General features: G+C 44.4%; 1 protein-coding gene and 1 long non-coding RNA gene across 2 annotated transcripts in view; one reads left to right on the top strand and one right to left on the bottom strand.

The window, feature by feature from the left end:
- The window catches only part of ADRA1B (adrenoceptor alpha 1B), a 49,113-nt gene that overhangs the window by 5,204 nt on the left and 19,660 nt on the right, over window positions 1–24,249 (top strand). The gene's annotated exons all lie outside the window — the stretch shown is intronic.
- The window catches only part of LOC139046142 (uncharacterized), a 45,559-nt gene that overhangs the window by 3,808 nt on the left and 17,502 nt on the right, over window positions 1–24,249 (bottom strand). Inside the window, exon 3 of the long non-coding RNA XR_011505738.1 lies at window positions 1–24,221. This exon is cut by the window's left edge and continues 3,808 nt beyond it. This is a non-coding gene — a long non-coding RNA (uncharacterized lncRNA). The remainder of the gene's footprint in view (window positions 24,222–24,249) is intronic.

The following is a 24,249-nucleotide window of genomic DNA, read 5'->3' as shown; positions in this document are numbered from 1 at the left end:
ATAATACTGGAACCAGCCAGGAATCCCTGTCTCCATTGGTTTCTTTCTCCAGTTCTCGCATTCAAGTTGGTGCTGATGAATTCCCACCTCCCGTGAGAGCACGAGGCAGGGTGAGGCTCCCAGAGATGACTTGGGACAGAGCCATCCCCACACACACGCACTAATCCTCCAGCTCTGCGGTTTCCCATCACAGGGGTTTGAGTTGCTCACAGGAGGGCAATTGGTTTGAGTAGGGGGAAAATTTTTGCACACAGAGAATCCTTCCTGGAAGAGAGAAATTCTACTGAAGGAAAACACATTCGACCTTTTGTGAAATCATTGATAAAGACTTCCTAAAGCACCTACTATGTGCTAGGCACTGTACTAATCACTGGGTTGTTAAGCCAAAAGCAAACATGGCCCCTGCCTGCAGGAGGCTTACAGCCTAGTGAGATTGTGTTATCATGGAGCACATACTATGTGCCGGACATTCTGCTAGGCCCTCTACAGACATGATCTCATTAATCCTCACAGCTACCCTGCCAGGGGAGAGTTAATTGCTCCCTCTCAACAGATGAATATACTGAAGCTCAGAGAGGTTAGACCTCTTGCCCAAGGTCACACAGCAAGTAAATGATAGAGCCAAGAATGGAATCCAGGTCTGTCAGAACAGGCACATACCTGTTCCACTGCACAAAGGAGGTGCCTGGGCTTTTTGCTGTCTGGTCCCAATCTGTTCTCATAGCAAATGTTCTCCAGGAACCCCAGAGCCGCCTTGTCAAAAGCTTATTTTTGTACTTCTGTTACAAAACCCTGCCTTTCTTCCACTCCCCACTCACTCTTGAAAAAAGAGTCACTCTTAAAATGTCAGCGAAGGTCATCTACCTTCTGGATTTTCTCCACACCTCCTGCACTGTCTATGATACGGGTCTCTCAAGGGTGGGCGCTTCGTCACCTCAGCCATAAGGAAAAGTGAGACCTTGCCCTTCATCTAGGGACCTGGCTCCACATCTTTAATCACTCACTCGTTCATTCATTCATTCCTTCACTGAATAAGTCTGCATTTATTGGACCCCTGCTATGTCCAGGCATGGTGCTGGAGGTAAAGAGCGGTGAGCAAAACAGCAATTTTCCATGTTCTCATAGAATTCAGTCCTAGTGGGGAACACAGATAATCTGAAAAATACGCTCATGCCAATTGTGATAAGTGACTTGAAGAAAAGCAGTGGGATGCTATTAGAAATCTACAACAGGGTCAGTACATCACAGGGGGCCCTGAGGGACATTTAGGCAGAACCCTGAACAGGTTGGAGGGGCTAATTCAGTGACAGGGGCAGTTAGAAGAGAGCTTCAGGCAGAAGGAAGGACATGCCTGGAAGTCCTGAGGAAGGAGCTGGTGGGAAACTAACAGACCTTGGAGGATAGAGAGGAGACAGGTGCAAGCTGAGGCTGGAGGTGTGGGCCAAGGCCAGGCCACGCAGGGACGTTTGGGGCCACGTTAAGGATTTTAGATTTTATCTTAAGTTGTGTTGGCCACTATCGAAGGATTTGAAGCAGACGAGAGATACTATCTGAATTATGTCTTTAAAAGATGACTTAGGCCACCATACGAAGCACAGACCAGAGACAGGGCAGTTAGGAGGCCACGGTCCCAGTGAAAGCGGGTGGTCACTTAGACCAAGCTGATGGCAGTGGAGGTGGAGAGAAGTGAACAGGTTCAAGGACTTGGGGATGGGTTGGTTATGATGTAGGAGGGTTAGTAAGAGCAGGAAAATGTGTCTGGAATAACCCTGAGGTGTCTGGGTGACGGAGGTACCATTTGTTGAGATGCCAGAGAAACATGGCCCAGAGGATTCCTCCCAGAAGCTTCCTCAGACTCCACTCATCAGGCTCATAAGACGCCATGCAGGAATGATACGGCAGACACTCTCATGAGCTGAGCAGACAAGATGCCCCAACCCGAAAGCCAGGAGCCACGACCAACAGCGAATCTGGCTCTCACTAGAAACATCTGGCAAGGGGCTTGTTCTCCAAAGCACAGATTCTTGGGCTCCACCACAGACCTATTGTATCAGAATCTCTCCTGATGGGGCCACGAATCTCGATTTTTAACAGATTCCCCAGGTGATTCTTATGCAGCCAGCATAGCACCTGTCCTCCCCATGTCTGGGAACCCCTGGAATGACCACCCCGTGGAGAGCCAAGAAAACTTGGTTAAGCTTCCCTAGTGCAGCCAGAAGCATCCTCAATCCTGCCCTGTCCCACGAGCCAGTCCACATGGAAGAAGGCAGAAGGCTGGCAGGAGGGAAAGTGAATTCTTTCAACAAGAGCCTCCCTGGAGAAGGGGGAGAGAATGAGCACGGGGGAAGCACAATGCAGCGGGTACGGTGCTCGACACTGAATGCTCTTTATAGCTTGTCATTTTCACAACCGCTCTGCAAAGCAAGCATCACCACCCCTGTGTTTATAGGTGAGGGAACTAGAGTTCAGAGAGGTTTGGTAACTTGCCCAAGGTCACACAGCTAATAAATGGTAAAGTCTATTGCACTCTACGTTTGGCACTTGACAAATATTCGTTATATTATTTCTGTTGTTACTACATTGCTTCCTGAACAATTGTCTGAGGTCTGGTGCCCATGGGTGATAAAATTTTTACTGGCTCATGACAAAATGAGAGAAAAGTTGGGAAAATTCTGTGTTTTTCCAAATGTATTCAGTATAAATGACTGTCCTTTTATTCTAAAGACTATCTTCTTTCTATTTTGGGACACTGAAATAGCATTTCTTTGATGGAATGATGATAATAAGTGGTGGTGCTAGCCATTGTGTGTGTGTGTGTTTAATGTCCTACTTGGCGAAATAAAAAGTTGATAACCCTATGTCCGTCCCCACCAAAAAATTTTTTTGAAATTTTACTGTGACTCTCCTAAAGTCTTGGAATCATGGAGACCCCACGGTGGTTAGATGCAATAAATATTCGTGCTAGAAAGCAGGAAAGACGGAGGGAGAGGGAGAGAGAGGGAACGGATGGATAAATGAGCTAGCCTCAGCTTTCCCGTGAGATCCAAAGGACAAGGCAGAGGGCAAGGAGGGTGAAGGGTGATGTGTGAAGGGTCATACTTGTCAGGCACAACAGAATGAGGGGCCGTTTGCGGAGGCACCAGTCCTGCTGGGGCAAAACAGGCCACAGGAACGCCAGCGAGTGCGTGTGTAGCTGCAGTGCCATCACGGATGGGCCTATTGAGATCTGTAATGCAGCAGATGCCTTTACCTGAGTGTGTGTGTGGCTCATAAAAATAACTGATGGCCGCCGGGCCGCACTGGGAAATTGGTCTCTTGCACATCTGCAGAATGTTTCTGCGGTCACTGTGCTCCCTGCCCGCGTCTGATAATAATCATACTAATAGCTGCCATTTACTAGGTCTTGCTGTGCGCCGGGCTTACGCCGGGCTGGTCGTGCTCCCTAGGCACTCTCTCCTTCTCTGCTCTCCAAAACCTTACGAAGTGGGCACTGTTCTCGCCCCCATTTTACAGATGAGGAAACTGAAGCTCAGAGAGACTGAGTGCTTTGCTTCAGGCCCCCCAGCTGATCAGTGACAGAACCTGGATTCACATCTGGGCAATCAGATAAGGCTAAAGGGTTCGTCACTGTGGGTCCTCTAGGGGTGCGGGTCTGAGCCCCGATTTATGGAAGCGCAAAAGAGAACCAGGACATCAGAGTCTATTCTGTGAAGGAGGAAAGGAAGGGTGAGTGGCTGCCTACAGCTCAGCAACCGAGAGGCACTGAATCCTGGTGAGAATATAAAAATAATTGGGTCTTTCCTCTAGTAAGGTAAGTTAAAATTTCTTCTATTGTGGACACTTTAGACTTTTTTCAGCTTCACAACTTGTTATTGGCAACGTCACATGTTTTTAAGGTTTTTATCAAATTTAAGGGAGCACATAAAATTTGGAAGATTTTTTTCACAGTTTAGTTCCTGGCTGCATTCATTTCAGATCTTAATTCACCTCTGCCACTGACATACGTGTGGTCTCAGCACCACAGGACTCTCCTCACTCGGTCCTACCTCCTGCTGTCACAGGGGCCGGTGAGTTGGCATCGTGGACAAGAGGGTATTTCTAGAAGCTGTTTTCCACCTTGCAGTCACTCTGGCTGGTGATAACCCAACTATACAGAAAGAAAGATTGCAGACCACGTACATATATTGGCCAGAACCCAAATGAAATGTATCTTCATTCCACTCTTAGCCCGTTCCCCAAAACATCCACAGCCACTGCGCTAACACCACGTGAGGGGAAACAGGACAGAAGGAAGTCGGAGTGGAAATAGACAGTGGTCCTAACCAACTGCAGTTAATAGATCTTACTTTTGGAAACTTTATGAAATCACATGACCATTGCTGGGGTCCCTCCCAGGCCCTTGGAGGGTCCCATGAAGACAGGAGCCCTGAGGCTAAGCAAGTACCCTTCAGCCACACTCAACCACTGCAGGATTGGCTCTCTCCAGCAACTTCGTCACTGACGGACTTCTCTCTCCTCTGCAAGCTGTGAACTTCTTGTAAGCAGTGACCACATCTTTCCTCTGCCTAACACAGGTGCTCACAAAAGCTAGACAAATGAGAGAAGGCGCAGCGCCGTGAGTTCAGCGGAAGAATCACGAGCATCCTCCAACTCCAGTAGAACAATTTCCCATTTCCACCATACGCCTTGCATGTTCCTTTCCCTGTGCGTTTGCTCAGACTGTTCCCTCTGCCAAGAACGCTATTCCCGTACCCTCTGAGTATACAAATCCTGCCCACCTGCAAACCCCCCGTTCCGCTGACGCGTCTTTCATGGAATCTTTCCCTGTTCCCACCCTGTCCTGGCAGTGATCACTGCTTCACACCATGTTTATGATGCTCGTCACGTTTGTCCGTGGGGGTCAGGATGGACAGGCAGCTCTTCAGCAGCGCTACCAGACTGCAGACTCTGGAGGGCGGCGGCCGGGTTTGACTCATCCTCTTGTGCTCCACGTCTAGAGACCTGGACCTGTAGACTCTCCGTAAAAATAGCAATTGCGGCTACAATTCGTACGGTGTGTGCCAGACCTCATCAACCGTTTGAGCCTCCCACAGTCTATGCCTAGGTGTTCATGTTGCCCCCATTTTATAAATGAAGAAATGGGTGAGACGTTAAGTGACTTGTCCCATTCCTTGGAACCACCACAAGTCCATTGAGAGGGGACTGTGCTGACTGCTCTTATGAAACCACAGTGCCGGTACGGGCCCGGTCATGGGGCCAGTGAGGCGAGATTGGATAGGTGACGACCAGCAAGGACACAAGGTTGGAGCTTGAAAATTCATTCTCAATTAAAAGGTTGCCACTGCCAGTCAGCCCCTATTTCCCCTCACCTGACCTGCCCTCGTCATCTCCCTCTCACTTCTGGGAGGGATGTGGTCAGAATTGGTCCCCGCAGAAGTGGGAGAGGAGGAAATGATTCTGGTGACTTTTTAGCGGGGTCAGATTAAGACCTTCAGAGAGGCCCAAGGTGTTGAGAAGTGAATGCTGCCCCCACCAAATGTAACTCTAAATTAAAACACACACACACACACACACACACGGGGCCCTAAGTAAGTGTAAGGCCAACAACATTCTGATTTTGTGTGTGTGTGTGTGAGGGAGATTTGGGCTTGAGCTAACGTCTGTCATCAATCTTCCTCTTTTTGCCTGAGCAATGTTGTCACTGAGCTACGTCTGTGCCCATCTTCCTCTAATTTTTGTGGGATGCTGCCACAGGCACGGCCTGACAAGCAGTGCTAGGTCTGCGCCCAGGATCTGAACCTGCGAACCCCAGGCCCATTGAAGCAGAGCACGTGAACTTAACCACGAGGCCACCAGGCCACCAGGCCCCAACTTTCTGATTTATGCTATGAAGTCTACTTTGATATTTTTAAATCGAATTATTTCCCGAAAAATGGAGGTGCCCCAGCTTTGCTAGTGCTCCAAAGACACCCCAGGACTTTTTGTTGGATAATATAGCATTGCTCTATAATGGTGAACAGGCATCCCAGTTTACCTGAGCCACTTCCCATTTATGTCTGTTACCAAGGAATGATTATCATACAGTCGTCTGTCGCTTAACCACAGGGACACATTCTAGAAATGTGTCATTAGGCGATTTCATCATCGTACGAACATCACAGAGTACACTTACACAAACCTAGCTGGTAGAGTGCACTGCACACCTAGGCTGGACTTATTGTGTGGGACCACCATTGCAGTCTGTCATTGACTGAAACATTGTTATGCGTCACGTGACTGTAATAACCCCCTTATTCTCAAAAGCATCTCAGCCTGAATGATGAAAGTGCCTATTTTAAACCCCGATACATGAGTGTTTACAGTGGAACACCCAACAGTGCCTGAGTTTCACCGAGGAGCCTGAGATGGGAGAGGAGAGAGAATCAGGCAGCCACAGCCTCAACAGCTCAGAGAAAGACTGAAATGAGAGCATGAAGTGAACATCAATTAAAGAAGGAAGAACGCAACTTCACATGTGTGTTTTCTGTGGGAAACAGGACTTATTGTGAATGTTGGTTTGAAATTTTTAAATCTTCGTTCAGTTAACGTACCCTGCTGGTTACACAAGTGAATGACTGAGCTGGGGTCTGAATCCACGGCGGGCTGACCCTAAATACTTAGCGAACAAGAGAGTAAATGAAGGAATGGATCCATTTCAGCACGAGACAAATGGTGTGATCTGCATGAGGAGTGTCTCCGGAATGTAGAGGAAACAGAAAGAAGAGGGGGCATTTTAGGTTTGGGGGAGGAGAAGGAAAGCGAGCTGTGGCTCAAGGACTTGTAAGGCTGGAATAACTGTCGGGGGAGGGGCATCTGCACCCCATCCATCACCCCCCCTCCTGGCATGACAGAGCCTGAGTCAGCCCAGGGTACAGTCCTCATTGGCAGGCTGGTGTTCTTAGGACTCTGTCAACAGCACACTCGTCACCACACCCACCGGCAGCACTTCTGAGCCCCCTTTGAACACTCAAGTGCCCCTCTCTGGTGAGAGCACAGGAACTGGGCTATAAAAGTTGCACCAATGAACAGATCAGACCAAAATGTTCAGAAACAGAATGTTCTAGCACATGCAAGTGGACCATTCCTCACAGAACCCCATTTAACTTTTTCCTGGGGTATCTGCCCACAGCGTCTTGCTCCCCCGAAGCCAAGGTGTATTTGGGACTTGGCTTCGCACGCCTTTTTAAATTCTTCTTTAAGATAGAGTTTCCTGACAGGCTGACGTGCGTCACTTGCAGGCTGAGCTCAGCACCCTGGCCGCGCCCCAGAAGGAGGTTAAAATGGCACCAAGGGCAAGTTGGGCTCACTGTCACTCGCAGGCGTGGGCCCCCAGGCTCACACCATCAGCACGGGGCCGGGCAGAGGTCCAGGGAGGCAGCTGGTGGGGGAGGAGGATGTTCCACCGACTGGAAGAACAACAAAAATTACATCTCCGATTTATATATTCAGGCCATAAATCGCCCCCTGGCATCAAGAGAGAGCGGTGGAGCTCCTCTCCCTTCTCCCCGCTTCCAGGTACACCCTCACAGCATCCATTTGTGGCCTCTTGTTCCCAGACCTTCAGATTTTACCCTAACACAAGGACTCTTGGGCATTTTTGTTCCACGGGTTCCTTTGGCAATCGGTGAAGCCCCTTCTCACATGGATACATAAAATGAGACAGGATTTCAAAGGAAACCGATTATGTTGAAACAGCTATTATAGTGTTGGAAAAAACACAAATTTATTATAGAGTAAAAAATGTTCCTCTTTATTAACGTATTAAATAAACAAGATTTAGCAGCAAGTCAAATAAATAACTACTATAATTTTGAAGTAGTGACAAGTGGAAATATTTCAAGAAGTCTGCAACAAATGTAATGTGATATCATAAATCTGATTTCTATTGGTGACAAACCCTGCTAATTCCACTGTGGCTTGTTGCCTACATTCCTATTGAAGGAGCTGCGAACTTTCAGCCAAAGATTAGTTTGGAAAAGAAAAGGTACTTTTTCCCATCCAAGTTCACAGACCCCCTAACCCCAGAATAAAATCCTTGCCTCACAACATTATAAAGATGTACTTCAAAATGTGAGTTTTTTCTGTACTCTTTTCCTTTAAGCAATACAGTCTTAGGACCACAGAGAACTTGGAGAGTGCATGCCATCATGCTTTGTAACTATTTTGCATGATTACTTGTAGCAATTCTTTAATCAACTAGTTTCTTTATTTAAAAATAATAATAGACTTTTATTTAAATCAGAAAGAAGGGGAAAAAAAAGCAGTGAAAAAAATTCTTCTGCCCTCACCAGACCTCAGATCCATCTCCATCTGTCACCCTTAGTCTTTTTCCCCAGGAGCAAATACTGTTACCAGCTTGAGGATGCTTCCAGAAATATTCTATTTATTTGTAAGCGTACATATGCATATGGGTGATGGTGTATATAGACAGTGTGTATTTGTATGGGATGTGTGTGTTTCCACACTGCTTATTTTTACAAATGGTATCATTTTATAAACATTCTAGTGAAGATCACATTTTACACTCAACAGCATATCTTGGACATAGTTCTAGGTCAGAATGTACAGTTGCTGCTCTCTTTTTCGTGGCTCTATACTAATCCATTTTGTGGAGTATCCTCTTTTACTTACCAATTTCCCAATTGTTGACATTTAGGTTATTTTCGGTCTTTTCCTACTACAAACAATGTAGCAATGAGTACTCTTCTGTATATGTCTGTGCCCATATTTTCCGGATAAATTCCAAGATATGGAATCACTGGGGCACGGAATATTTAGTATTTTAGGTTTAACCTGATTATGTTCACTTTCACTAAATAAGGAATTTAAAATTTAAAATAAGTAAAATGTAAAGTGTTGTTAAAACAAGTAGGTTAGGTCCACGTCTACTCATCTGTCCAGTTAGGAAGGTTGTTCATGATACGGTCATGCCCCGCCTAACGACATGTCCGTCCATGACGGACCGCGTATTCAATGGTGGTCCCGTAAGATTAGTACCACACAGCCTGGGTGTGGAGTAGGTTAGACTACGTAGGTTTGTGTAAGCGCACTCTTTGATGTTCACACAACGATGAAATCACCTCACAGCACATTTCTCACAACAGATTTCCTTTGTTAAGGGACGCATGACTATATTTAAATTAAAAAGGTAAGTCGTAGAATGATATGTGATCCCATTTTTAAAAGCTGTTAACTTAGTCACCTCTATGAGTAGAATGAAGTGAGGAGGAGTAGATTATTAACTTTTTTTATACACCTCTGTGTTATTTCACCTGTGTGTGTGTGTGTGTGTGAATATGTATATCTGTACAAAAATTGGATCAACCACTGCTTTTATCACTAAGCATCCTCTGTGGACTTCTTGCCATTTCAATAAATCTGAATCTTTTCATTTTTTTATTTACATTTCACCTATTTTTAATGCCACCTTGCATTCCATAATAGAAAGTACCATAATGTACTTAACTGATCCACTTACGACAACTCATGTATGTATCACATTCACCAGGCCCAAGTGTACAGTGAAAAGACTGTTCCTCTCACTTCCCTGGCCCCCAGCCATCCAATTCTGCCACTCCGCCTCCCTAGGCAACTACTGTTACCACATTCTTCCATATCCTTTCACAGATATTCCATGCATACAAAAATATATTTCTGTGTTCTTTTTTAATGGAAATAACATACTATAAACACTATTCTCACCTTGCTTTTTTCACTGAATATTGTATCTTGGAGAGCTTTTCCACTTCAATATAAATAGAGCAACCTCATTCTTTTTAATAGCTGTATAGTATTCCATTCTATTTTTTTTCTCAGATAGACCTCTATAAAAAGACATTTATCTTGCTTTAAATCTTTTGTTATTACAAACAATACTTTAATTAATACTCTTGTAATACTTCACCATTTCCTACATTATCGGAAAGATAAAATCCTGAAAGTGGACTATTCTGTGTAAATTTCTTTAATTTTTATAAATATTGCCAAATAGTCCTCCATAGGGATTGCACCAACTTGCATTTCCATAAGTGACTTTTGAGAGCACCCACACATTCACCGACACTGTGTTATCAAACTTTTTCATCTTTGCCAACTCTATAGGTGAAATTTTTGTGAATGAGGCTAAGCATCTTTTTGTAAGTTTAAGATAATCCATCCTTTCTTGTTGTACATTTGTTTTCAATTTTTAGCTGTGACAAATATTCTTATGCACACATTTTTAGTATCTTTTGTGCACCTGCCCTTTAGGATTTCCTTAGAATAAAGTCCACTTTGAATGGCTAGATCAAAAGGAAGACTCCTGAGAAAGGCATCAGATGTATATTATCAAATTACCCTCTGGGAAGAGTGTAGCAATTTGCACTCCCACTGGATGTGTGTCAGCATAGCTGAAGAAACCACTTTTCATATCAATAGCTCCTCCTCGCCTGGGGCTCGAGAAGTTTCAGATATCTACATGACAAATCAGCTTCCCCTCAGAGCTGATAAGGTGGCTTGAAAGCTTTGTATCCTTTCAACTAATTTGGTGTCAGCTTCCCAGAGTTCAGGGCCAGCAAAGTGCCCTCTTGGAATGCAACACCTCATCCATCAGGGGAACCAGAGCAGGCTGTGGCCTTGGAATCTGTGTATTTTACCTAGGATCTGAGAACAAAAAGCAGTCACCCACGGTGTGTGTAAACGGATTTGATCTTTCACACAGCTGCCAGCCCACCACGTCTACATCGGTGGTTCAAGGCTCCAGGGCTGACATCTCGATTTAAAACCATAACAAAATAAAAGAAAACATTGCCCTCCACCCCTCAGGAAAAGAAAGGAGTTTGAGGCACTCAGAGGATGAGTTAATAAGGATGGATTCCTCTGGGCATCCAAGCTGGCCCCACCCCACCATGGGGGCCCAGGGAACACAATGGACAGTCTATATTTAGACAAGGGCATGGCAAATGCACCACATTTTAGTTGCAAAACTCAAATTGGCTCTGGAAGATGCCAGCCTCACGAACTGAAAATTGAATTGAGCACTGCTCAAGAAGCAAGGAGATGGCCCCTTGAGCAGATTCTGCCAGCGAAGGAGGCTTTTCTCAAGACAGTCCATGGGCCCTGGTTGGTCAGGGGCATAATTTAATCCTGACCTTGAACTGCTGGAGAGGCAGGGTTATTTTCAGCCTGTACTAAATCTAGAGGTGTTGGAGCCAGCACCTAGTACAGGGCAGGGAGGGGGTGAGCTTTGACCTACTGCCACAGGGTCTAGAGATCAAGCTGATGCTAAGCCAGGGGCCTGGGATCAGGCAGTGATTCCCAGAACCCAACCAGGAATGCCGTTCCTGCCATCCAGCTCTGTCACTGCCATCCCACCCCCTCATCCAGGGAAGACGGTGCACCTTGCTTTCTCTGGGACATCCTCGTTAGCCCTTCATGACTCCTGTTTGAGTGGCAGCTCAGGGTACAAGAGAGAACAGGGACATTGAAATCAGACAAATCAGGTCTGAAGTCCTGACTCTGCAGGTCATCTCTCTCAGCCTCAGTTAATTCACCTGCAAAATGAGCCTGAAATCATGTGCTCACAAAAGAGTAGGGAGGAATAAATAAGAAAGTGGATGCAAAGACTGGGTACGAAACACTAGAAATATTTATAAACATCAGGACTGTTAATGCACGTGAAGCCTCTAATATATTATCCACTTGGGAAGAGATATTTAATAAGTACTTGTTGATATGATTGTGATTATGACTAATTCTGTGAATGGGCTGTGTCTTTCGGGGAAACAAAACGAGAACTGATTCCTTCTCATTAGAAGGTTGGGGGATCCTTCTGTTAAGAAAGACGAAGTAAAGAGAGTGCCAAGTGTGATGGTCATATGCTCGGGAAATATCAGAAGACCTGAACTAACTTTTCTACTTTTTAAAATTGTTTGGATATTTAATTATGAGATATCTCAGTCATTCCAGAAAGTACAAAAAATAATTTAAGAGAGACGCCCGTGACTCCTCCACCCAGATTTAACAAATGTTAACATGTTACTGAATTTGCTATATATCTTTTTTCTTCCTTGAAGAAATGAAATGTTACAAATGCATCTAAAAGCCCCCAGTCCTCTTCCCCTTCACCGCTCTCCTTCTCAGAGGCGACCACCAGGATGCATATGATTAAGTGGACTCTTCGCTACACCTTCTCAAGTGTATCCTCGCAGAAGCCAGGGAGAAGAGAGGTCAAGACTGAGACTGTGGATTTTGTCAGTTCTGAGTTCAAATTCTGCTCCTGCTCCTTTACTAGCTGTGTGGTCCGTGGCAAATTGCTCAACCTCTCTGTTCCTCCTTTCCCCTCTCTCTAAAATGGGACAAATAATACCTACTTCACTGGGTCGTCTTGAGGATGAAAGAAGATTATTCATGTAAAAGCAATGGTTCTTAAAGTAGAGGAAGATGGGCATGGATGTTAGCTCAGGGCCAGTCTGCCTCAGCAAAAAGAGGAGGATTGGCAGTAGTTAGCTCAGGGCTAATCTTCCTCAAAAAAGAAAAAAAAAGCAATGGTTCTCAACCAAGGATGATTCCCCCTGCCCCCCAGGGGACATTTGGCAATGTCTGGAGACCTTTTTTTTGATTATCACAACTGGGGTGTGCTACTGGCATCTAGTGGGAGAGGCAGGGATACAGCTAAACATCCTACAATGCACAAGACAGCTCCCACAATAAAGAACCGTCTGACCCAAGATGTCAATTGTGCCAAAGCAGAGAAACCGTAATATAAAGCATGTTATCACTAGTTAGAAGGGCTCAAAAACCATTTGTTCGATAAACATAGTAACAAATGATAATTTTTTTATTTATCAGACATTACGCTAGACACTTTCACATACGTTATCTCACTAGTATCCAGTAAGATGCTCCTTCTTGGTAAAAAGAATGATAGAAGGCAAGCACTGTTGCTTCTGCATCTCTGAGAATATCTATCTTATTTGTTAAGTCAGTGATAAACTTATTAAAGATGTAAAATTTCAGGCTATGAGATTAATTAGAAGTTGTTACCAAGTGCCTAAGCCCCTCTGCTCTCTGTGAAGAACAAATTGTATGAGCACTTTCAGCCACAAAATTGGTTCATTTAAACCACAAACATTTCTTCAACCTAAGCAGGCCCAGGGACCAGTTTGGCGAAAAATAAATCAGGCATCATAATTGAGCGAACATTTTTGGCCCGTTTACAAAGACTGGCTCCCAAAGGCTCAAGAAACCACAGAAGCATGAAAGAGGAGGGAGGCCAGACCTCTGCTTCTCTGATTCACCCCAGGCATAGGCGGACTCAGAATATTCTGCACATGGCCATCCCAGGGATCAGAGCTCCCCTCTGTGTTGGTCAGAGAGCACCCACCAGGAGTGGCCTTCTCCAGTGGGTCTCCAAATACAGTCCCCAGCCCGGCAGCATCAACATCCACCAGGAACATGTTAGAGATGACAGTTCTTGGGCCTCACCCCAGACCTACTGAATCAGAAACTGGGGATGCAGCCCAGGCAATCTGGGGTCCCCCAAGCCCTATAGGTGATTCTTATGCATGCTCAAGATTAAGAACCACTAACCTAAGAAGGCTGGATCCCACTTTCCCTGTGAGTCCATTTCCTGTTGTCCGTGGCCCTCCCACTGTAGCCACGCAGCTCGTCAGTACCAATTCAGAAGTGGAGGAGCCGCTGCTTGCTGGCACTTTCCTCGGGCTGGATGCTTGACACGTATCTTTTAACTTTCACAACAAGAATCTGACAGCGATACCATGATCACTTTTTCCAGATGAGAAAATTGCAGCTGAGAGAGCTTAAACAGCTTGCCCAGGGTCCTAACCTGCAGAAGAGGGCTGGAACCAGCCTCTGAATCTGGGTCAGCCTGATGCAGAGCCTATCCTCTTAAAAATGACGTCACACTGCCCGTTGATGACGAGGAGAGACAGAGCACAGACAGGTCAGCCCTGCTGGGGCCAAATTGTGAGCTCTGCCAAGTTCGTCTTTGTGACCCTCAGCCACCTATCCTGGCGTTCACTCGCCCCACAGGTAATCCCCCAGGATGCTTAACTGGCAGTATCCTAACACTGCCCCCTAGAGGCCAAGACTCCCCACTGCAGCCTGCTCCTACGCTCTGCCTCACATCCTGAGACTTCAAATCCCCACTCTCCCTCTTAGTGGCTATGTGACTTTGAAGTTGACTCAGCCTCTCTGTACTCCTCTTTCTCATCTGTAAATCAGCTATAATAATACATTCACATCAAGGTTGTTAAGAGGCTTAAATGGGATAATAGATGTGAAAATATTTAGCCCAGTGCCTGATGCATAGTAGAAAGTAATTATTGTTTTTTTCCCATCCTCCTCCACACACCAGCAACCATCAAAAACTACTCAATCCAGGACTGATTCTCTTGAAGTCTCATTTGTTGGCCAATTAGCTAATATGATGAGCTAATCCTCTCCAAGGTGTTAATTCATAATAATGGTTTTCTTTGTTTGCCTCCAAAATACCATTGGTGTTTCAACCAGGGGCTGTCAGTCCTCAAAATTGGGCAGCTTGGGAGAGAAATGGTGGAAATATTAGAGAATATGGAAGGCCACTGAGGAGCCTTTTCCCCTCCCTGATATTGCTCCTATACAACGCCAGTGGACAGGGAATCCCAGAGAAATAGGAAGCGAGATAAAGAAGGAAAATATGCCTTCAAGGTTGCACCTGGCTTTGAAGAGAAAAAATGAACTACAGGTATCTGAATATCAGGATAAGTGGGAACGATGCAAAAAAGAAGTGAAATCAAAGACTAATGGGTCGTTTGCCAACATTTAATACAATTGCTTGGGATCTGCGTAGTTCAATGTAATAAAGCTTCATTAAAAAGTAGTTATAACAACTAATAAGACCCTAATTAAATTAGCTTTCACTGGGCAAGCTGCTTGTGAGGTCCTAATTAGGTTATTTGCTGCCATTGGCCTAGCCTGAAAACAAAAGAAGATTCTGTTATGTCTTCAGTGATGCTGGGAAAACCAGCTCTCTGGTCTCGTGCAGGAAGTGCTCTGAGGCAGCCAATCAGGGACTGTCTTAGCTCTCCAAAAATCATGGTGTGCGGCCACAGTGAAACGCCTGAATAGGTCCCGCTGCTCTTAAGAGCCGGGCGATGTTAAAGATGGAAAGGGCACTTAAAGACGGAAATGCCAAGAAGTTCATTTTACAGGAGAGGAAACAGGCCACGCGGAAGTGTTTTCTCCAAGATCCCCCAGCAAGGAGCTGTGTCCCTTCCCTCCCAATCTTCTTCATCCACGGTCTGGAATAAACACAGAACTTCATCTGCTGCTATGGATTTTCATTTAGGAAGGGAGAGAGAAACAAAAAGTGGTGGATTCCCAGAGGCGCCTGTCTTTGAAGCTGTGTGTGTGTGTGTGTGTGTGTGTGGAGAGAGAGTGGTTCAGTCCCAGGTAAACTGCTGACCTATTTACAGTGTGGGTTGAACTCTTTCCAAAACTGTCTTCGCATTGCTGCCACAGTGACCTTCCTAAAACGTAAATCCGGTCACGCCAGGATCCTGCTGAACTACCCACGGGGTAACTTCTGCATTCCTGAGCAAGGCAGAAAATTGGTCTTTGTACTTGGGCTCCAACCCACCTCATCTCTCAAGACTAAGCTTTGTGATCAACACACCGGAATCCCAGCTCTGCCCCTCACTCACTGTGCAAGCTTGGGCAAATTACTTCATCTCAGCTCCCACTTTCTGCCTATAAAATGGGGATGACGTTTTACTTATCTTATCAGACTAGTAGGAAAATTAAATGACAATAAAGCAGAAAGCCACAAGTGACCCATGCTGTCACCCTTCCAGCCACACAGGAGCAGTCTGCCTTCCCTGAACACACCTGGCTCATTCAGGTCCTAACCCTTTGCACACCTTGTCCCCTCTGCCTGCGATGCTCCCCGCCCTCTTCTCTGTGTCATGAATTCTTCCAATTCAGATGTCCAGCTCAAATGTCACCTCCCCCTTGCAGCCTTCCACAGTTCCTCAGGCTGTGGCTACTCCTGTCCTGTGCTTTCTCTCTTCTCACTCCACCCCTATCAGAACCTTGTCACGCTGGGCTGGAATGGGTTTTTGATGTCCATCTCCCATGGGAGACTGGGTCTCACGCAGCACAGGCCTGGCACACAGTGAGGACTCAGTAAGTGAATAAAATCTTGTCACAGGAGCTATGAGGAGGAACTGTGAGGAAGGAACAAGACTGGTTCCAGTGTCACTTCTGCTCCTGTCCACAAAGCTGAAAAATAGATGAACTCCGTGTATACACACATGTACCCACATGCGCGTGTGCACACACACACACACACACTAAGATATTAACAATAATTACCTGTGGCCATTTTTATTTTCTTCTCCTGCTTCTCTGTGGTGAATATGTATTACTCTTGTACTAAGAAACAAAACGATACAGTTCTTTAAACCAAGAGAGCTGAAAACATAAAGGAGATGCATGAAGTGCCACTTTTCCAAACACATCCTTAAAAAGGGGGAGTTACGTGAATTTCCATGTGGTGCAGTTCTGATTTAAGGCATCGCAGCCTCTGAATTTCTTCTCTGTGATGTCTGCAACAAGACCTAATTTGGAGCTGCAAGGTACTTTTCCAGTATCTTTAAGGCAACCTTTTGGGGAACTGTGAGTTCTTACAAACAGGAGAGAATAAGGACTCTGCTATCCAATACAGTAGCCGCATGAGGCCAATCAAATTTAGATTTATTAAATTTCAATTCCTCAGTCACAGTAGTCACATCTCAAGTGTTCAGTAGCCACCCATGACTAGTGACTACCGCATCGGACAGCACAGAGTTGGAATATTTTCCTCATTGCAGAAAGTTCCGTTGGACAACGCTGAGTCAGTGTGTTCTCAGCTTGCTCCAGACATGGTGGATAATGATGTCTTGAGAGAATAAACACATCCGTTTGCGCCATGTGTATGTTCTTTCTTGTTTAAAAAAAATACGTTCGTGGCAATGTAAAGTGATGCAGTCACTTTGGAAAACAGTTTGGCAGTTCCTCAAAAAATTAAACATAGAGTTGCCTGATGACCCGGCGTCACACTCCTGGTATATACCCAAGGGAACTGAAAATACACGCTCACACAAAACTTGTATACAATTGTTCATAGCAGCATTATTCATAATAGCCAGAAAGCAGAAATAACCCAAATTCCCATTAGCTGAAAAATGGGTAAACAAATCTGAGGAATATGTACAATGGAATATTATTCAGCCAAAAGAAAAGAACGAAGTACCAAGACGTGCCACAACATGGATGAACCTTGAAAAGGGTACTCTAAGGGAAATAAGCCAAACAGAAAGGTCACATATTGTGTGATTCCGTTGTATGAAATGTCCAGAATAGGCAAATCCGCAGGGAGAGAAAGTAAATTAGTGGTTGCCAGAGGCTGAGGAGAGGGGGCAATGAGATTGACTGCAAATGGGCACTGGGTTTCTTTTGAGGGTGATGAAAATCTTCTGGAATTAGGTAGTGGTGATGGTTGTGTAACTCTGTGAGTATACTTAAAACCACTAATTGTACTCTATAAAAGGGTGAATTTTAGCGTATGTGATATGTCTCAACAAAGCTGTTATTTTCTAAAAAAAAAAAAAAAAATACTCTTTTAATTGGGAAACAGCCTATAAGTGCATCTGTCGGTGAGTAAGGAAGTAAACTCTGACACATGCGCACAGTGGACTTTGATACAGCAGTTGGAAAGAATGGATTAGACCTGTATACTAATTAAGAAAGATCTTGAAGACAAATCTTTGAGGCGAGTAAAAAAGCAAGTTTCAGAGAGTTGCCTATAGTATAAATATTACATTAAAAATTAAAAAGCTCAAATATTCTATTTTCTATGAGTAAATGTAGGAAAATGCATAGAAAAAAACCTAGAAGATTATGCACCAAAAAGATAACACTAGCTACCTCTGAAGGAAGGGCCTGGAATTGGGGCAGTGGACAAAAAGTATGTTCTTAATGTTACGAAGAAGAAATATTCATTTATTACGTGTGTAATTAACAATTTTTAAAGCTCTCTTTGTTAAAATAAAAACATAAATTAGATCATCTCAGTGGGGCATAAAGAGAAATATAATAAAGAGCAAGTTTCAAAGAAATAAACCAAGTATAATCAGATACTTTGTTAGTTGGTCTCTTATATTCTCCCAGGGAAAACAGACTTACTTTTAAACTTTGCCTAGCCTTGAACTCTCCAGAGCTAAAAATACCCCCACAGGGCTGCTTCCTCTGGCTTTCCTGCTAAAGGAGCCCAGAGCTGAAGGTCCCTAATTCCCTAGCCCCAACCTGATTAAAAGTTGTTAGTTGGATGATTTCTTCTCCGTGTCAGCTGTCATCACCTTTCACTAACCAGGTCTATCTAGGTAACACCTTGAAATTCTTTTATGCTTCCTGTAGCCTGTGCCTCTGCCCAGATGATTGAGGATGCTGCGTATGACCTACTTAAGGGGATTTTTTTTTTTCAGGGTTTGGGGACAGGAAGAAATTTGCTTTCGATTTGATTTTTCCCCCATTTTTTTTCAATCTTTTTTTCCCTAGATCACAAGAAAAAAAAGATGAAATAAAAAAAAAACACAATGGAACACTTTCTCACTTTGTAGCTAAAATTCTGTGATGATTTTCTTCCATCAGTATATTATTACTGGGTGATTGACTTACTACCACAATTGGCTCTCATTCTCATTCATTCTCTCTCTCTCTCTCTCTGACTCTCGCTCCCCAATTTTATTTTTCTAGATTCTCTCTTCCTTTCAAATCAGTACCTCTTTGTCATTCAATGAGGTTCCTTACCCGAGATTTGTCCTTTTCTTTACGTCACTATCTTATAAAGATGCGAACTTTTACCTTTGCGAACTTCTTAAAGCAGACAGGTCTTGTTCCCTCTGAGCCTTTCTAGCAGGTCTTTTTTTTGTTTCTTTTTTTTACAAAAAAAACCCTCCTAAAGATACTCATTTACTCAGGATGCCCCAGGAACAAATGGTCCCATTCATCAGAGCGGAAAGCCTTGGCAGTCTGCTTTCTCACCGGCCACCATCTCCTGGCATGAGTGTCATGCTCCTGTGTCTTCGTTTCTTACATGTCTGACCGTGTTGCAGTGTCCTACAGGCTGCTCATTCTTCTAAGTACAAATTCCATCTGCCCTGTCTTTTGAAGAATGATCGAAGTAGCACGAGGCCTCTGTTAATCAGTCGATAATCATACATCGTACAGAGAATGGATAACACTTAGACAAAAAAAACTCAGAATAATGGGAAACCTGGTCTCTCGACATGTCATGTTACATTTTGTCAAAGAGTCCCTAATAAAAGATGATTGCTTTCTCATGATAAATGAATCGGAGGTCTCTAGTGGGCGTAAGATAATGAAGCCTTGCAATTAGCACCCGGGGAGTCCAGCCACTATTTGTACAACGTGCCAGGTGCTGTGTGAAGGGCCTGACACACATTATCTCCTGTAATCTTACAACCCTGGGGGTGGGAGGAGAGGCTTATTATTAGCCTAATTTTCCAGATGTAGAAATTGAAGTTCAAAGATTGAGAGGCTTATAAAGATCACACAGCCACACACCTCTGAAGTACCTACTGTGTTTCAGGCTGTCTTGTAGGCACCGCAGATCCGAGAGTGAAGGAGACGGCAAAGCCTCCTCCTTCAGGAAGCTTCCATTCTTAGGGGGTGGCGTGGGCGAATAGGACATATGTAAATAAACAGTATGATATCAGATCGTTGTAAATACCAGGAAAGAAATAAAATGAGGTGGTGTACCAGAGAGGGACAGGAAAATGGCAGCTGGAGTGCTGGAGCGAAGAGAAAGAGGAGAGAGGTGACAGATGATGTCAGACAGAAAGATAGCGTGAACATTTTGTTCGAGCTTCTCGGTCATGATAAAGAGTTTAGAGTTTTCTCTAAGTGCAGTAGAAAGTCATTGGAGGGGGGCGGCCCCGTGGCCGAGTCGTTAAGTTTGCACTCTGCTTCGGCGGCCCAGGGTTTCAGCGGTTCCGATCCTGAGTGCGGACATAGCACCGCTCATCAAGCCACGCTGAGGCGGCATCCCACATGCCACAAGTAGGAGGACCCATAACTAAAAATACACAACTATGTACCGGGGGGCTTTGGGGAGAAAAAGGAAAAATAAAATCTTTAAAAAAAAGAAAGTCATTGGAGGTTTTAGAAAAGGAAATAATATAATCTGGTTTATGGTTTTTAAAGATCTCTGTGGATACATAGAGAATGGATGGAGAGGCTCAAGAGTGGAGGCAGGGAGCCCACTCAGGAAGCTGCAGCGGTGGTCCAGGAGAGAGCTGACCATGGCTTGGGATTATGCTCTGTTCTTATGTATAAAAATGGAGACCATCCAGGAAAAAGTGTGGTCTAGGATTTACTGAAAAGTCCCTGCCTTCCTTAATGAGTTGACATGAGACATCTTCAGGCCTTGTCCCATCGCATACTGAATGTGTGTGAAGTAAGTGCCACTTATTATTCTTTAAAGTTTTTATTGGAGTGTGACATACATGCAGAAAAGTGCACCAACCATGAGGATAGGGCCCTACCAGGCTTCACAGAGTGGACACACCCCTGTAAGCAGCACCGAGAACACGAAAGAAAAGGTTATCCACATCCCCCAAGCTTCCTCCAGGCCCTCTTCCAGTCACTCTCTGGCATTCCAAGTGTATTTTGCCAGAATGACATTCTGTAAATCAATTTTCTCAGTCTTGCTTTAACCCATGACCCCTTTTTCTAAACTGAAAGTCACATGCCGTCTGCAATCAGAGATTCTTAGACCACTAGCCAAGAAAATATGAGCTTTGTATTCTGTGATAGGTATTCTGAAGCAACAGGGTTTTCACATAAAAAATTATAGTATAGGGTCTGGCCTGGTGGCGCAGAAGTTAAGTGCCCACGTTCTGCTTCAGTGGCCCAGGGTTCGCCGGTTCGGATCCCAGGTGCCGACATGGCACCGCTTGGCATGCCATGCTGTGGTAGGCATCCCATGTATAAAGTAGAGGAAGATGGGCACGGATGTTAGCTCGGGGCCAGTCTTCCTCAGCAAAAAGAGGAGGATTGGCAGCAGATGTTAGCTCAGGGCTAATCTTCCTCAAAAAAAAAAAAAATAGTATAATATTGAATATGCTTTTTCAAACTTGACATAAATTCCCAATCCCAGACTCTGTTAAACCCCCCTCTTAAGAATCATGTGGTGCAAGTTCTGGAAAGACTGTAAGTTGCATTTGCCTAGAAGAACAATCTGGAAATCCAGGGGCACAGACAGCAGAACTAGGATACATGAGTTTGCAACATAGAATGAAGACATGGTTTCAGGACTTTGTTCAGGGGACCAGACAATGACAGAGAACTAATATTTACTGAGTAATTATTATGTCCCCGGTGCTGAGCTAGGTGTTTCAGTGCATTATTCAATCTTCACAAACCTTGGAGGATGGTATCCTCTCCATTGTACAAATAAAAAAACCAAGGCTTGGAAAAGTAAAATAATTAGCCCAAGTTCTCAGGGCTCATAAGTGACAAGAGCTGAGCTGGGCACCAGCTCTGTCTGCCTCCGTATCCCATGCTCATTTCACTCACCCAAAGACGCCTCTCTCCTGCTTTTCTTTCTTTGTTCTGTACTAAATAAATTGAAAATGTTGTTCTCAATACTTGGTTGCTGCAATAAGCGCCATTTCTTCTAATCGCTCCCCTTTTACATTCTTTTTTAATACACTGACTTTCAAATAAACAGGAAAGCTACTCATAAATGAAATGGGGATCCTGGCTGTCACTTTGCTTCTTTCCAGAAAGCGAGAGCACTTTAAGCCTGATGAAGTTTAATGCTTGCTGTAAATCCAAGAAAGAAACGAATGAGCACAAATTTAAATTGCCCAACCCCGAGTCTGGCCACATGGGGCACACGGGAGCCACATTGCATCACCGTATTATCCGTTACTGAGAGAGGAGCCTGCAATTAACAAAGCAATCTAGGTTAACCAGGTTAACATCGCTGGGAGAGCGACTCATGTTCTCCGGCTTTCTGGAAGCTCATCCAAGCTCAAGCTGTCCCTGGGTTCTTTGGCTTTGCGTCATGAAGGGCATTGATTTGATCAATTACATTGCTGCAGCCTAATTAGTAAGCATGGCCACACTTGGCCATCAATTTCAAGAGATTAAACTTGGGCTCCTGACTGCAGACCAATTTTCGTAGCTGGAAGTCCCTGTACCTTTCATCCTCAATCTATACCAAGCTCCCCAGAGTTAATCATAACAGCGTTTAGCCCAGATAGTTGGGTCTCCACGGTCCCTGCATTAGAATGCAGATTATTTTGTGACAGTTCCTCAGGTTGACAACCTGCTGCTTTTCCACACGTGCCAGGCATCACCTGGTACAAAGCACGGTCGCCCTTGCCCTTTTGTTTGAGTTCCCAGCATCTCAAGAAGGGAAGAACGTAAAACTTTCATGTTAGACATGAGGAAAGGAACTTCACAGAAACGACCTCAACTAAGTTTAGTCATCCTTTTTTTAAAAGTAACATTTATTGGGTTAGTGTTGTCTTATTGCAAGAAGTTATACATGCTCATTGTAGAAAATTTAGAAGATACAGAAAAACAAAAGAAGATAATAAAAAGCCATCCTCCAAACAGAGCCACTGAAATATTTAATGCATATTTATACTATTTCGTCACTTGCTCTTTGTCTTTTGATACATTATGAGCATTTTTCCAGTCATATTCACTAATTTAATCTTTAATAGTTGAGTTGTACGGATCATTAAACCAATCGCTTATGTTGGATATTTGGGATTGTTTCCAATTTTGAGTTATGATAAGTCATGTGGCAATAAAAGCCTTGTATCTAAATAATAATCACTAACATTATTGAGTACTTATTATGTCTCAGGTGCTGTACTTAGTGTTTTATATGTATTATCTAGTTTAACCCTCCCAAGAATCCCATGGACAAATAATATTACCTCCATTTTACAGATGTGGAAAGTGAGGCCTCGAGAGTTTAAGTAACTTGCCCATGGTGACATAGATAATGACTCCAGAGCAAGCACCTTTTACCACTAAGATAAATTCTTAGAATTTTAATTGCAGGGTAACTAAATACGTAAAATTCTAAGATCTCAGAGTCATATTACCCAATTGCCCTCCAGAAAGCATATCCCAATTTGTATTCTCACCATCAGGGTATGAATGCTCATTTACTTTGCATCATCACCAACCTGGGGCACTATTAAATTGTATTATTCATTAGAGAAATGAAGCCCCGACTTCTGAGCTTATTCGTGCTCTTTACAGCACGCAAGCAACACAGTTCCTGATTGAAAGATTGATTTTCTTTAAATCAATGGTTCTTATCCTTTTTTTTGGTACATGGGCCCCTTTGAGAAGCTGATGGAAGCTATGAAGCAGCCACACAGAAAATGCACGTATGTATATCCAGTAACCCCTTCATTTTCAGGGGTTCACAGCCACCATTAGGAACTCCTGTGCTTGCTAGAGGATTGATACATCAACAACTTTAAAATTAAAAGCAGGACTAATAAACCCAGTCAAATGCTGGTTTAACCAGACTGTTCTTTTTAACCATCCTGCAGCATACGGAACCAGATTAGAAGAGGCTGGAATAAAATGCCCAGGCACCAAAATGGTGCATTTGCCATGTGAGGGGGAGGTACCTAGGTTAAGACTCTCCCCTGAGGTCATGCTGTCCTCCTCCAAACCTCAGAGCAGAGGGATGGCCCGGCACCAGCCTGCCTCCATGTGTGCACTTCAGCAGACACTGAAGAACAAGTCTAGGATCCTCCTGCCAAATGCACTTCTTTACACGCTGGTGTTCTTCGTTATCTCCGCGCACATCCTGCTCCTTTATCATCTGGAAAGCCTCCTTCCAGATCAGTCAAATGTCCACCAGCCCAGCCCACCCCCTCCCGTCACGAGCAGTGGATAAGGACAAGGATGGAGGGGAGCATGAGGGCCAGGGCCTCGCCCACCCATCTGCTATGAATGCTGCTATGCCCGGCACAGTTTTCTGGGAGCCCTCCTTGGCCTGAGCACATGCTTCTGGCAGTAATGGGGGCCATTTTTCATAATGATCCATCGAGGCTCAGTGACATTTGCAGAATTAGAGAGGTGGAACATCTGGTCCCAGCCTGCAAGGAAGGAGGTAGACAGAGGAAT

Source organism: Equus asinus, chromosome 9 (assembly GCF_041296235.1).
Source record: "Equus asinus isolate D_3611 breed Donkey chromosome 9, EquAss-T2T_v2, whole genome shotgun sequence".
NCBI lineage: Eukaryota > Metazoa > Chordata > Mammalia > Perissodactyla > Equidae > Equus > Equus asinus.
The sequence above is the reverse complement of the archived record's forward strand: the minus strand, read 5'-3'. Positions and strand labels throughout refer to the sequence as shown.